We start from the raw sequence: 16,637 nt of genomic DNA, 5'->3' as shown, positions 1-16,637 counted from the left end.
TATAACTGTCATCGAAACCTTAAGCGTGCGGACCCTACGGTTCAAGAACAATGTAGACATGACCGAGACACGTCTCCGGTCAATAACCAATAGCGGGACCTGGATGCCCATATTGGCTCCTACATATTCTACGAAGATCTTTATTGGTCAGACTGCATAACAACATACGCTGTTTCCTTTGTCATCGGTATGTTACTTGCCTGAGATTCGATCGTCGGTATCCAATACCTAGTTCAATCTCGTTACCGGCAAGTCTCTTTACTCGTTCCATAATACATCATCCCGCAACTAACTCATTAGTTGCAATGCTTGCAAGGCTTAAGTGATGTGCATTACCGAGAGGGACCAGAGATACCTCTCCGACGATCGGAGTGACAAATCCCAATCTTGAAATACGCCAACCCAACATGTACCTTTGGAGACACCTGTAGAGCACCTTTATAATCACCCAGTTATGTTGTGACATTTGGTAGCACACAAAGTGTTCCTCCGACACACGGGAGTTGCATAATCTCATAGTCATAGGAACATGTATAAGTCATGAAGAAAGCAATAGCAACATACTAAACGATCGGGTGCTAAGCTAATGGAATGGGTCATGTCAATCAGATCATTCAACTAATGATGTGATCCCGTTAATCAAATAACAACTCTTTGTCCATGGTTAGGAAACATAACCATCTTTGATTAACGAGCTAGTCAAGTAGAGGCATACTAGTGACACTCTGTTTGTCTATGTATTCACACATGTATTATGTTTCCGGTTAATACAATTCTAGCATGAATAATAAACATTTATCATGATATAAGGAAATAAATAATAACTTTATTATTGCCTCTAGGGCATATTTCCTTCAGACGGGACGGGCCTCACCCCCGTCCCCGATAAAGCAAGAGGACACCTAAGCGATGCATTAAATGCACCTTGTCCTGTAATACGAGGGATAACCTCGTGCCACTGTAGACCTTTCCACCTCCTGTGTGCCACTGTGGCAACCCCTTTTTCCTATAAAAGGAGGCCCGAGGCGACCAGGAGAGGGATTCGGCTCTTTGGAACCACACGCTGACGTCAGCTAGTTCTAGAGCTCAAGAACTCTCAGAAATACACCCACCAAAGCAGGACTAGGTTTTTATGCATCCTTGCGGCCCGAACCTGGGTAAACGATCCTTGTGCTGTCTACTAGCCCTGCTCTCCTCGCAACCCTGCGCCCCGGCAACCGTAGTAGGGATTCTTGTGATCCCATAGGTGTCGTTCTTAACCCCGACAGTCATCAAGGCTCTTTTCTAGCACCATTGCCAGGGAGTGAAGCGCTCTTGGTAAGTGGAAATTGGTAAGGGAAAATTATTACTACATGCTGAAATTTATTGTCACTTTGTTCGGGGTATCTTCACCTCGACTGAAACAACAATTAGTTGCCCCTCAACCTACTGCACCTACTGAAAATATTTGTTATGAAATCCCTTCGAGTATGTGATGTCTACTACGCAACCTTCTTCTTGTAGACTCGTGTTGGGCCTCCATGCGCAGAGTTTTGTAGGACAGTAGAAAATTTCCCTCAAGTGGATGACCTAAGGTTTATCAATCTGTGGGAGGCATAGGATGAAGATGGTCTCTCTCAAGCAACCCTACAACCAAATAACAAAGAGTCTATTGTGTCCCCGACACACCCATTACAATGGTAAATTGTATAGGTGCACTAGTTCGGCGAAGAGATGGTGATACAAGTGTAATATGGATGGTAGATATAGGTTTTTGTAATCTGAAAATATAAAAACTGCAAGGTAACTAGTAGTAAAAGTGAGCGAAAATGGTACTGCAATGTGTAAACAAGGCCTAGGGTTCATACTTTCACTAGTGCAAGTTCTCTCAACAATGATAACATAATTAGATCATATGGCAATCCCTCAACGTGTGGCAAAAGTCACTCCAAAGTTCCTATCACAGAGAACATAAGATGAAATTGCTTGTAGGGTACGAAACCACCTCAAAGTTATTCTTTCTGATCTATCCATTGAGCTATTCCTATAAGTGTCACAAACAGCCCTAGAGTTCGTAGTAAAATAACACCATATGACACAAATCAATCAACCCTAATGTCACCTAGATTCTCCATGTCACCACAAGTATTTGTGGGTCAATTATACGATATGCATCAAACAACTTCAGATTCATAATATTCAATCCAACACAAAGAACCTCAAAGAGTGCCCCAAGATTTCTACCGGAGAAACAAGGACAAAAACGTGCATCAACCCCTATGCATAGATTACCCCAATGTCACCTTGGGAATCCATGAGTTGAGTGCCAAAACATACATCAAGTGAATCAATAGAACACCCCATTGTCACCACGGGTATCCCACACAAGACATACATCAAGTGTTCTCAAATGCATAATAGTATTCAATCCGATAAGAGTGAAACCTCAAAGGTAAAACTCAATTTATCACAACAAGATAGAGGGGGAGAAACATGATATGATCCAACTATGGTGAGAAAGCTCGCGGTACATCAAGACCGTGCCAAATCAAGAACATGAGAGACGGAGAGAGATCAAACACATAGCTACTGGTACATACCCTCAACCCCGAGGGTGAACTACTCCCTCCTCGTCATGGAGACCACCGAGATGATGAAGATGGCCTCTGGTGATGGTTTCCCCCTCCGGCAGGGTGCCAAAAAGGGCTCCCGATTGGTTTTTCATGGCTACAGAAGCTTGCGGCGGCGGAACTCCTGATCTAGGTTTCTTTCTGGGGTTTTTGGTATTTATAGGAATTTTTGGCATCGGTCTCACGTCAAGGGGGTCCATGAGGCAGCAACAAGACAGGGGGCACACCCTCCACCCTTGTCGTTGCCTCGGGACTCTTATGGCCCAACTCTTGTGCTTCGGGGGCCTACTTTGGTCCATAAAAAATCACCGTAAATTTTCAGCCCATTCCGAGAACTTTTATTTCTGCACAAAAAACGACACCACGGTAGTTCTGCTGAAAACAGCATCAGCCCGGGTTAGTTCTAATCAAATCATACCAAAATAATATAAAACGGTTGTAAACATGGCATGAATATTTCATAAATTATAGTTACGTTGGAGACGTATCAGTATGATAGATCAACTGCTAGCTAATCCTTATGCAGGAGATGGAACCGAACATCCTGGTATGTACTTGATATATGTAGATGAAATTTCTGGATTATTTAAGCTTGTAGGATTACCCGGAGATGAAGCTAAGAAGAAGGTTTTCACTTTATCTTTGAAGGGAAAAGCATTGGCATGGTATAGGCTATGCGATGATATTGGATTTGGAACTGGATTCGATTGAAATTGGAATTTCACCAACAAACATTATCCTATGCATCTAGGTTGGGGGAGGCTTAAGTCAATGCTATAATTTCACCAAAAACATTATCCTATGCATCTACCTTGGAGCAAAAACATCGTGATCGGAATTATATATATATTTTTTGGCCTCGTGAAGGAGAAATTATCGCTCTAGCTTGGGGGAGGCTTAAGTCAATGCTATATTGATGCCCCAATCATGAGCTCTCGAGAGAAATTATTATTCAGATTTTTTATGCTCAGCTTTCTTGTGATGATCAATCCATGCTTGATACTTCTTGTACTGGTTCTTTTATGAAGAAGACTATTGAATTCAGGTGGGATCTTTTAGAAAGAACTAATTGTAACTCTGAAGATTGGGAACTTGATGAAGGTAAAGAGTCACGTATTAAGCTTAAGTTTGATTGTGTTAAATCTTTTATGAATACCGATGCTGTTCGCAAGTTTAGCACTAAAATATGGACTTGACTCTAAGATAGTAGTCTCCTTTTGTGAATCTTTTGCTACTCATGTCGATCTCCCTAAAGAGAAGTGGTTTAAATATCATCCACCTATTAGAAAATAAATTAAAGAACCGGTTGTGGCTAAAGATGAAACTATTATTTACAATGTTGATCCAGTTGTTCCTACTTATATTGAAAGACCACATTTCCCTATTAGGATAAAAGAACATGCTAAGGTTTCAACCGTGGTCAATAAAAGTAATATTAGAGCACCTAAAACTTCTGAGCAAATCAAAGTAGAACCTAGTATTGCTATGGTTAAAGATCCCTTGGTAGAAAACATAGATGGGCATGTTATTTACTTCTGTGATGAAGCTGCTAGAATTGCCAAACCCGATGAGAAAGATAAACATAGACCCATTGTTGGCATTGCCTGTTGTCTCGGTCAAAATAGGAGATCACTGTTATCATGGTTTATGTGATTTAGGTGCTAGCGTGAGTGCTATTCATTTTACTTTATACCAAGAAATTATGAATGACATATCACCTGCTGAAATAGAAGACATAGATGATACTATTAAACTTGCTAATAGAGACACCATCACACCCCTTGGGATTGTTAGAGACGTTGATGTCTTGTGTGGGAAAATAAAATATCCTACTGATTTTCTAGTTCTTGGTTCCTCACAAGATGAATTTTTCTCCATTATCTTAGGTAGACCTTTCTTGAACACCTTAATGCTAATATAGATTTTCATAAACAAACCTTCGATGTTTGTTTTGATGATGAGTCTCATGAGTTTAATTTGTCCAAGTTTAATAGACAACCTCATACGGAAGAATTACCTAGTAAGGATGAAATAATGGTCTTGCTTCTATTGTCGTGCCTCCTACTGATCCACTAGAACTATATTTGCTTGACCATGAAAATGATATGCATATGCATGAAAGAAATGAAATAGATAAAATAATCTTTGAACAACGACCTCTGCTTAAACACAATTTTCGCACTAAAACTCTAGGAGGTACTCCTCCACCTAAGGTGATCATGTGTTTGAATTAAAACAATTGCTAGACACTCTGAAATATGTTTATCTTGATGACAAAAAGATATATCCTGTTATTATTAGTGCTAACCTTTCAGAACATGAAGAAGAAAGATTATTGAAAATTCTGAAGAAGCAGCGAGCTACTATTGTATATACTCTTGATGATCTTAAGGGCATTAGTCCCACTCTATGTCAGCACAAGATTAATATGGAACCTGATGCTAAATCCGCTGTTGATCACCGACGATGGCTGAATCCTAAAATGAAAGAAGTGGTAAGAACTGAAATATTAAAGCTTCTTGAAGCAGGCATAATCTATCCCATAGCTGATAGTAGGTGGTTAAGTATCGTTCACTGTGTCCCTAAGAAAGGAGGCATTATTGTTGTTCCTAATGATAAAAACAAACTTATTCCACAAAGAATTGTCACCGGCTCTAGAATGGTAATTGATTTTAGAAAATCAAATAAAGCAACTGCTAGAAAGATTATCAATGCACACTCACTTTTGCTCCATAGCAGCCATGTAAATCTTGCAACAACAAAGTAGAGGACATCTAACTTGTTTTTGCAAGGCATGTTGTGATGTGATATGGTCAAGACATGATGAGATATAAATTGTTGTATGAGATGATCATGTTTTGTAGAAGTTATCGGCAACTGGCAGGAGCCTTATGGTAGTCGCTTTATTGTATGAAATGCAATCGCTATGTAATTGCTTTACTTTATCACTAAGCGGTAGTGATAATCATAGAACCAATAGTTGGCGAGACGACAACGACGCTGAGATGGAGATCAAAGGCACAAGATGATGATGGCCATATCATGTCACATATTTTGATTGCATGTGATGTTTATCTTTTATGCATCTGATTTTTCTTAGTACGGAGGTAGCATTATAAGATGATCCATCACTAAATTTCAAGGTATAAGTGTTCTCCCTGAGTATGCACCGTTGCGACAGTTCGTCGTGCCAAGACACCATGTGATGATCGGGTGTGATAAGCTCTACGTTCACATATAATGGGTGTAAGACAGTTTTGCACATGCAGAATACTCGGGTTAAACTTGACGAGCTTAGCATATGCAGATATGGCCTCGGAACTCTTAGACCGAAAGGTCAAACATGAATCATATAGTAGATATGATCAACATAGAGATTTTCACCATTGAAAACTACTCCATCTCACGTGATCATCGGACAGGGTTTAGTTCATATGGATCACGTGATCATTTAGATGACTAGAGGGATGTATATCTAAGTGGGAGTTCTTAAGTAATCTGATTAATTGAACTTTAATTTATCATGAACTTAGTCATGATAGTTTTTGCATATCTATGTTGTTGTAGTTCAATGGCCCGTGCTACCGTTCCCTTGAATTTTAATGTGTTCCTAAAGAAAGCTAAGTTGAAAGATGATGGTACCAACTACACGGACTGGGTCTGTAACTTGAGGATTATCCTCATTGTTGCACAGAAGAATTATGTCCTGGAAGCACCGCTAGGTGCATGGCCCGCTGCAGGAGCAACTCTAGATGTTATGAACGTCTGGCGGACTAAAGCTGATGTCTACTCGATAGTTCAGTGTGCCATGCTTTACATCTTAGAATCGGGACTTCAAAGACATTTTGAACGTCATGGAGCATATGAAATGTTCCAAGAGTTGAAGTTAATATTTCAAGCAAATGCGCGAGTTGAGAAATATAAAGTCTCCAACAAGTTCTATAGCTGCAAGATGGAGGAGAATAGTTATGTCAGTGAACACATACTCGGAATGTCTGGGTACCATAACCACTTGACTCAGCTGGGAGTTAATATTCCTGATGATAGTGTCATTGACCGAGTTCTTCAATCACTGCCACAAAGCTATTAAGGCTTCGTGATGAACTATAACATGCAAGGGATGGAAAAGACAATTCCCGAGCTCTTCGCAATGCTAAAGGCTGTGGAGGTAGAAATCAAGAAGGAGCATCAAGTGTTGATGGTTATCAAGAGTGTTAGAGTAGTCCTTATGGTATACGACTTCTAGTCCAAGTCAGTTTTGTACCCCTACCTCAAGTCGGTTTGTACCCTCTTATATACTCTTGTATGCCGCACGAAATCAATCAATAAGCAACAGTTTTATTCAGCTTTCATGGTATGAGATACCGGTCCCAGGGTCTAGGGTATGGCTCCGCCTACGCCGCCGCCGCCACAGCTGCCCGGCTACTTCGAGCACCGGGCCGCGCTCATCGCCAAGGCTGCCAACGCCGCGACCGCTTCTCTCTCGGCCCTCACCATACCTCCACAAAACTACCCTACACCCATCCTCGCCGCACCAATATCTCTTGCCGACACAATCTCTGATGTTAGCCCCTACATCCCCATAGTTCTTGATCTCGCCGCCCACAACTACTACCATTGGAGACATCTCTTCGATATCCACCTCGGCCGCTGCAACCTGTGCTCGCATGTCGCTCCCAACTGTCTTCCCCGCCCCGACGATCCGCAATGGTTGAAACATGATCTCGCGATCATCCAGTGGTTCTACACCCGCATCACCATCGAAATCTTCAACATGCTCAATCACGACGGTGCCACCGCTGCCAACATCTGGCACTCCCTCCATCAGCTCTTCCAAAGCAACACCGACGCTCGGAAAACGCTCTCCACACCGAGCTTCGCAATATGGTGCAACGAGACGCCCCGGTGAACCTATTCTGCCAGCGCGTTAAGACCATTGGTGATGAGCTCCGCGAACTCGGCGATACAGTCAGCGACTCATAGCTAATCAACATCGTCGTTGTCAGCCTCAGTGAAGACTTTGACAAGCCAGCCTTGTTCATACTGATGATACGGCCTCCTCCTACCTTCGCTGAAGTTCATTCCCTGCTACAACTCACGGCGGAAACACAAGCTCGCAAGGACTCTCGCCCCAAGGTCTTTCATGCTGCGGCTCGTCCTCCTCTGTCGTCTACACCAACGCCGCCTTCCATGCCGGCTCCTGCCGCCGGGCCGTCCGCATCGTTATCTGCTCAACCGCCCCCAGGCTGGCGCCCTAGTCCGAACTACCGCGGCTAAAACCCTATCTATAGGCCGTCGTCAACTCGTTCGGTTCCGCCTATGACATCACCAGCACCGAGTCCTGCACTACCCACTAGTGCTCCATCTACGGTTGCATGGCGGCCTCCTCATGATCCTTGTATGGGGATCGTTCAGGCATGGCCCATGCCCTGGTCCGCTCCGTCCACCGTCGGTGCTCCGCCGGCATACTCAGGTGCCTGGCAACCCGGCCTTCGGCCTCCTACTGGTGCTCCCGGGGTTCTCAACCCCCGACAGCCGGCCAATGCCTATCACGCCGCCCTGGCGTATGCTCCTTATGGTCATTGCACCAGCAACAGCGGCGCCTACTACACACCTCAGCCGGCCTTGCTCCCGATGCCACCCTCACCACAGCCGGCCAATGCCTCTCACGCCGTCCTGACGTATGCTCCTTATGGCCACTACTCCACTGACGGCGGCGCCTACTACACTCCCCAGCCGGCCCTACTGCCTTCACCATCATATCCGCCGGCACTGCTGCCGACACCACCCTCACATGTGACGCCGAGCTAGGATCAAGCTGCTTTTCTCCAGGTCATGAATAACTTTGCTGCACAAGGAAACTCAGGTACGGATTGGATCTTTGATTCAGGGGCCTCTAGTCATATGTCTGCATCTAGTAATTGGTTATCATCTTGCACTAAATCTCCTTTCCCTTCCATTACCCTTGGAGATGGATCATCTATTCCTATATATTGTGTTGGTCAGGCTCAACTTCCCTCTTCCACTAAACCTCTTTTACTTCGCGATGTTCTAGTTGCACCTGGCCTCATTAAAAATCTTATTTCTGTTCGTCAATTTACTTGCGACAATCTAGTTTCGGCTGAATTCGACCCTTTTGGTTTATCTGTGAAGGATTACCTGACCAAGGCCGAGATCGCTCGCTGCAATACCTCGGGTGATCTTTATTCTCTTAATGGAGTTCCTGCCGCCACCCCTCCATCATCCATGGTGGCCTCCGTTGATCTCTGGCATCATCGCTTGGGTCATCCCAACCCTGCCGTCTTAGCTTCTATGCTTAGTGAATTTACCATATCATGTAATAGGGACTCTCATAATTCTGTGTTTTGTGAGTCATGTCAATTAGGCAAACATGTGCGTCTTCCCTTTAGTTCCTGTAGCTCTTGTGGCACTTATCCCTTTGAATTAATACATTGTGATTTATGGACCTCTCCCATTGCAAGTGTTTCGGGTTTGGGTTTTAAATACTACCTTGTTATCCTAGATGATTTCACCCACTTTGTCTGGACTTTTCCTCTACGCAACAATTCCGAGGTCCATTCTCTCTTTCTTAATTTTCAACGCTATGTGTTTGTTCACTTCTTCCTCCCAATTCGCTTTATCCAATGTGACAATGGTCGCGAGTTTGATAACATTAAAAATCGTACTTTCTTCTTACAACATGGCATCTTGCTAAGGTTCTCATGTCCCTACACATCCCCTCAAAATGGTAAAGCCGAACGTTCTCTTCGCACCCTCAATGATATCGTTCGCACTCTCCTCATTCAATCATCTATCTCCCAAGTTTTGGGCTGAAGCCCTACACATGGCCACCTTCCTTCTAAATATTCGCCCTTCTAAAACTAAACCCAACACTACTCCCTATTATTCCCTCTTTCTTTCCCATCCCGACTACTCCGCGGTTCGTGTTTTCGGTTGTCTCTGTTTTCCCAATGCCTACGCCACTTCTGCAAATAAATTGTCACCACGCTCTATCCCATGTGCCTTTCTTGGCTTCTTTGACAAGCACAAAGGCTATCGATGTCTCGACCTTCACAATGGACACGTTCATGTCTCTCGTCATGTCACATTTGCTGAGCACATTTTTCCTTTCTCACAACGCACTACTACACCATCAAACACCCCTAGCTCCGCAAACACCCCCTCTCCCCGTCCTTTCCAACTATATACTCCCCTACCTGCTGAACACAACACACCACCACCACCATTAACACCCGCCATAGCCGATACCAGCCCTACCCTCACCCCACCCGAGATGTCCCCAACACCTCCGACCCCTGCTCCCTCCCCACCACCCCGGCCGCTACTCCCACTCCATCACCCAGCCCTGCTCCTTCGTCCGACTCTTCCGCTGTGCCGGACTCACCCGTACCCACAATACCCCCTCGTGCTATTCCTATAGCAGCCCCGATTAATGATCATCGCATGCGTACTAGGGCCAAATCAGGATTTCATCAACCCCAAAACTGCCTAAACATTCATACCTCCGTATCTCTCACTTCCCTCCCAAAGAATTACAAAACTGCTCTACTTGATCCCAACTGGGCCGCTGCCATGCAAGAAGAATATAATGCTTTACTTCAAAACAACACCTGGAAACTTGTTCCTCGTCCTCCCAATACAAATATTGTTTCTGGAAAATGGATTTTTCACCAAAAGTTCCACTCTGATGGGAGCCTCTCATGATATAAAGCCAGGTGGGTTTGTCGCGGCTTTTCTCAGCAATAAGGAATTGATTATGAAGAAACCTTTTCTCCTGTTGTTAAACCTAGCACCATTCGCACCGTTCTAAGTGTTGCGTCTCCTCTTCCTGGCCTATTCACCAACTTGATGTTAAAAATGCTTTCCTCCATGGTTCCCTTAAAGAAACTGTCTACTGCCAGCAACCTCTGGGTTTTGAAAATCCATCCTTTCCAACTCATGTATGTCTTCTTCAGAAATCTCTCTACGGTCTTAAACAGGCCCCACGGGCTTGGTTTCAACGCTTCTCCTCCTTCATCCAAACAATAGGCTTCACTCCATCTCTCTCCGACACCTCTCTTTTTGTGTATCATCAAACATCTGACACTGCCTATTTACTTCTTTATGTAGATGATATCATTCTTACCGCATCCTCTCAAAAGTTCTTAGATCATATTGTCTCTCTTCTTAGGTCTGAGTTTTCTATGACTGACCTATGATCCTTCATCATTTCTTAGGCATTGCTGTTGTTCGAGATACCTCCATCCTTTTTCTTTCATCGTCATTTTATTCAGCTTTCAAAGAGCACTAGTTTCAAGAAAAAGGGCAAAGGAAAGAAGGGGAACTTCAAGAAGAATAGCAAGCAAGTTGCTTCTCAAGGGAAGAAGCCCAAGTCTGGACCTAAGCCTGAAACTGAGTGCTTCTACTGCAAAGGGACATGTCACTGGAAGCGGAACTGACCCAAGTATTTGGTGGATAAGAAGGATGGCAAAGTGAAAGGTATATTTGATATACATGTTATTGATGTGTACCTTTCTAATGCTCGTAGTAGCGCTTGGGTATTTGATATTGGTTCTGTTGCTCATATTTGCAACGCGAAACAGGGGCTACAGATTAAACGAAGACTGGCTGAGGACGAGGTGATGATGCGTGTCGGAAATGGTTCCAAGGTCGATGTGATCGCCGCCGGCATGTTACCTCTACATCTACCTTCGGGATTAGTTTTGGACCTGAATACTTGTTATTTGGTGCCAGCGTTGAGCATGAACATTATATCTGGATCTTGTTTGATGCGTGACGGTTATTCGTTTAAATCAGAGAATAATGGTTGTTTTATTTATATGAGTAATATCTTTTATGGCCATGCACCCTTGATGAGTGGTCTATTTTTATTGAATCTCGATTGTAGTGATACACATATTCATAATATTGAAGCCAAAAGATGCAAAGTAATGATAGTGCAACTTATTGGTGGCACTGCTGTTTAGGTCATATTTGTGTAAAGCGCAAGAAGAAACTCCATGCTGATAGGCTTTTGGAATCACTTGATGCTTGCGAACCATGCCTCATGGGCAAGATGACTAAGATTCCGTTCTCCGGAACAATGGAGCGAGCCACAGACTTATTGGAAATAATACATACTGATGTATGCGGTCCGATGAGTGTTGAGGCTCGCGGCGGGTATCATTATTTTCTAACCTTCACAGATGATTTGAGCATATATGGGTATATCTACTTAATGAAACATAAGTCTGAAACATTTGAAAAGTTCAAAGAATTTCAAAGTGAAGTAGAAAAATCATCATAACAAGAAAATAAAGTTTCTGCGATCTGATCACAGAGGCGAATGTTTGAGTTACGAGTTTGGTCTTCATTTGAAAAATGTGGAATAGTTTCGCAACTCACGCCACCTGGAACACCATAGCGTAATGGTGTGACCGAACATCGTAACCATACTTTATTATATATGGTACGATTTATGATGTCTCTTACCGATTTACCACTATCATTTTGGGGTTATGCTTTAGAGACGGCTGGATTCACGTTAAATAGTGCACCATCTAAATCCGTTGAGACGACACCATATATGAACTGTGGTTTAGCAAGAAACATAAGATGTCATTTCTTAAAGTTTGGGGTTGTTATGCTTATGTCAAAAAGCTTCAACCTGATAAGCTCGAACCCAAATCGGAGAAATGTGTCTTCATAGGATACCCAAAAGAAATTCTTGGGTGCACCTTCTATCACAGATCCGAAGGCAAAATATTCATTGCTAAGAATTGATCCTTTCTAAAGAAGGAGTTTCTCTCAAAAGAAGTGAGTGGGAGGAAAGTAGAACTTGAGGAGGTAATTGTACCTTCTCCCAAATTGGAAAGTAGTTCATCACAAGAAATTAGTTCCGGTGATGCCTACACCAATTAGTGAGGAAGTTAATGATGATGATCATGAAACTTCAGATCAAGTTACTATCGAACCTCGTAGGTCAACCAAAGTAAGGTCTGCACCAGAATGGTGCGGTAATCCTGTTCTAGAAGTCATGTTGCTAGACCATGACGAACCTACGAACTATGAGGAAGCAATGATGAGCCCAGATTCCACGAAATGGCTTGAGGCCATGAAATCTAACATGGGATCCATGTATGAGAACAAAGTGTGGACTCTGGTTGACTTGCCCGATGATCGGCAAGCCATAGAGAATAAATGGATCTTCAAGAAGAAGACTGACACTGACGATAATGTTACTGTCTACAAAGCTCGACTTGTTGCAAAAGGTTTTCGACAAGTTCAAGGAGTTGACTATGATGAGACCTTCTCACCCGTAGCGATGCTTAAGTTTGTCTGAATCATGTTCACAATTGCTGCATTTTATGATTGTGAGATTTGGCAAATGGATGTCAAAACTGCATTCCTTAATGGATTTCTTAAAGAAGAGTTGTATATGATGCAACCAGAAGGTTTTGTCGATCCTAAAGGTGCTAACAAAGTGATCAAGCTCCACCGATCCATTTATGGACTGGTGCAAGCATCTCGGAGTTGGAATATACGCTTTGATAGTGTGATCAAAGCCTATGGTTTTATACAGACTTTTAGAGAAGTCTGTATTTAAAAGAAAGTGAGTGGGAGCTCAGTAGCATTTCTAATATTATATATGGATGACATATTGTTGATTGGAAATAATACAGAATTTCTGGATAGCATAAAAGGATACTTGAATAAGACTTTTTCAATGCAAGACCTCGATGAAGCTGTTTATATATTGGGCATCAAGATCTATAGAGATAGATCAAGATGCTTAATTGGACTTTCACAAAGCACATACATTGATAATGTTTTGAAGAAGTTCAAAATGGATCAGCCAAAGAAAGGGTTCTTGCCTGTGTTACAAGGTGTGAAGTTGAGTCAGACTCAGTGCCCGACCACTGCACTAGAGAGAAACTGAAAGGCATTCCCTATGCTTCGGCCATAGGTTCTATTATGTATGCAATGATGTGTACCAGACCTGATGTGTGCCTTGCTATAAGTCTACCGGGGAGGTACCAAAGTAGTCCAGGAGTGGATCACTAGACAGCGGTCAAGAACATCTTGAAATACCTAAAAAGGACTAAGGATATGTTTCTCGTTTATGGATGTGATAAAGAGCTTGTTGTAAATGATTACGTCGATGCAAGCTTTGACACTGATCCGGATGAGTCAAAGTCGCAAACTTGATACATATTTATATTAAATGGTGGACCTGTAAGTTGGTGCAGTTCCAAGCAGAGCGTTGTGGGGGATCTACATGTGAAGCGGAGTACATAGTTGCTTCAGAAGCAACAAATGAAGGAGTTTGGATGAAGGAGTTCATATCCGATCTAGGTGTAATACCTAGTACATCGGGTCCAATGAATATCTTTTTTGACAATACTGTAGAAATTGCCTTAGCGAAGGAATCCAAATTTCACAAGAGAACCAAACACATCAAGAGACGCTTCACTTCCATGCGCAATCAAGTCAAGGAGGGAGACATAGAGATTTGCAAAATACATACGGATCTGAATGTTGCAGACCCGATGACTATGCCTCTTCCATGAGCAAAACATGATCAACACCAAGTAATCTAGATTATTGACTCTAGTGCAAGTGGGAGACTAAAGAAAATATGCCCTAGAGGCAATAATAGAGTTGTTATTTGTATTTCCTTGTATCATGATAAATATTTATTATTCATGCTAGAATTGTATTAACCGGAAACTTGATACATGTGTGAATAAATAGACAAAACAGAGTGTCCCTAGCTAGTATGCCTCTACTTAACTAGCTTGTTAATCAAAGATGGTTAAGTTTCCTAACCATAGATATGTGTTGTCATTTGATGAACGGGATCACATCATTAGAGAATGATGTGATGGACAAGACCCATCCGTTAGCTTAGCATAATGATCGTTAAGTTTTATTGCTATTACTTTCTTCATGACTTATACGTATTCCTCTGAGTATGAGATTATCCAACTCCCGAATACCGGAGGAACACCTTGTGTGCTATCAAACGTCACAACGTAACTGGGTGATTATAAAGATGCTCTATAGGTGTCTCCGAAGGTGTTGTTGGGTTGGCATAGATCAAGATTAGGATTTGTCACTCCCAGTATCGGAGAGGTATCTCTGGGCCCTCTTGGTAATGCACATCACTTTAAGACTTGCAAGCAATGTGAATAATGAGTTAGTTATGGGATGATGCACTACGGAATGAGTAAAGAGACTTGCCGGTAACGAGATTGAACTAGGTATGATAATACCGACGATCGAATCTCAGGCAAATAACATACCGATGACAAAGGGAATAAGTTGTGTTGTTATTGCGGGTTGACCGATAAAGATCTTCATAGAATATGTAGGAACCAATATGAGCATCCAGGTTCCCCTATTGGTTATTGACCAGAGATGTGTTTCGGTCATGTCTACATAGTTCTCGAACCCGTAGATTCCGCGCGCTTAATGTTCGATGACGCTTTGTATTATGAGTTATGTGTTTTGGTGACTGATGTTTGTTCGGAGTCCCGGATGAGATCACGGACATGGCGAGGAGTCTTGAAATGGTCTAGAGGTAAAGATTGATATATTGGACGATGATATTCGGACACCGGAATGGTTTTGAAAAGGTTCGGGTTACCGGAACCCCCCGGGGAATTATTGGGCCTACATGGGCCTTACTGGAGAGATAGGGGAGCCCGTAAGGGGTGCCCCCATGGGAGTTAAAATTGGACTAGGGGAGTGGGCGGCGCCCCCCTTTCCCTTTCCCTTTCCCTCTCCCTCTCCTTCCTTTTCCCCTCCGACGAGAAAGGAAAAAGGGGGGGTGAATCCTTCTAGGAGTGGAGTCCTAGTAGGACTCCCCCCATGGCGCGTCCCCTTGGTGGCCAGCCTCTTCCTCCCATCCTTTATATACGGGGGCAGGGGGCACCCCAAAACACAACAGTTGTTCTCTTAGCCGTGTGCGGTGCCCACCTCCATAGTTTACTCCTCTCACTACAAAAAAATACACTCCCGTGATGATACGTGTTTGTCACAGTAGGTCACATTTTCTGTAATGCATGTACATCCATACAAATTTATGACATAATCAAGATAGTCATACCTATGCTGTCGTAGAAGTGTTCCATGACATTACCAAAATTATCATCACAGAAGTGTCCACTTCCATGACGATAAATCGCGCGTCACAGAAGTGCTTTCGTCAAGGGTGACCGACATGTGGCATCCACCATAACGGAACGTCGTTAAGCTATCGGGTCCAGTTTTGGATCCGATTACCCATTAACAGCCCCGACCAATGGGGATTTTCCACGTGTAAAATCATCATTGGCTGTAGCAAACACGTGTCGGCTCACCGTTGGGACAGATGTCATCCACTCATTGGACCCAAAGCGCCTATGATACGTCGCCTCGTGGCACGGCCCAACAGAGGCCCATTCCTGTGAAAAGGCCGGCCCGTTTGACTTGGTCAAAAGGTGGCAGGCCGGCCCACAGCGAGCCTGTTAACGGCCTATTCGCATATAGCCCATTTATAGCCCGCTTACCAGGGCCCATTTACGGCCTATCTGAATTAGGCCCAGTAGCATAATCTGGGCCGTCCAATGTAATTCCAGCCTGTTTTAACTTTCGGCCCATGTATAGCCCATGACGTCTTTCGGCCCATATGAGGCCCTTAGTAACCCTCGGCCCATTAACGACACGTGGTGAAACTGGCCCGTAATGAACAGTGTATCACTTTATACCCATTAACGGCCCATTATTCCGTTGGGTCATTTCCAGCCCATGTTATCTTTCGGCCTTCTCATGGCCCATTTATTCTTGGGCTCATTTCCAGTATTCGTTTACTTACGACCCGTTACTGTCATTTTCTGCTTGTGGGCAAAATTCAGCCTGTGGTTATAGTCGGCCCGTTTGTGGCCCGTTAATACGTTGAGCCGTTTTCATAGCGTCATCAAATACAGTCGATAAACTATGGCCTGTTATGGTCGGCCCATGAACGGACGATTTCAACTCTAGCCC

This window comes from Triticum aestivum, chromosome 1A (assembly GCF_018294505.1).
Source record: "Triticum aestivum cultivar Chinese Spring chromosome 1A, IWGSC CS RefSeq v2.1, whole genome shotgun sequence".
Classification (NCBI taxonomy): domain Eukaryota; kingdom Viridiplantae; phylum Streptophyta; class Magnoliopsida; order Poales; family Poaceae; genus Triticum; species Triticum aestivum.
The sequence above is the reverse complement of the archived record's forward strand: the minus strand, read 5'-3'. Positions refer to the sequence as shown.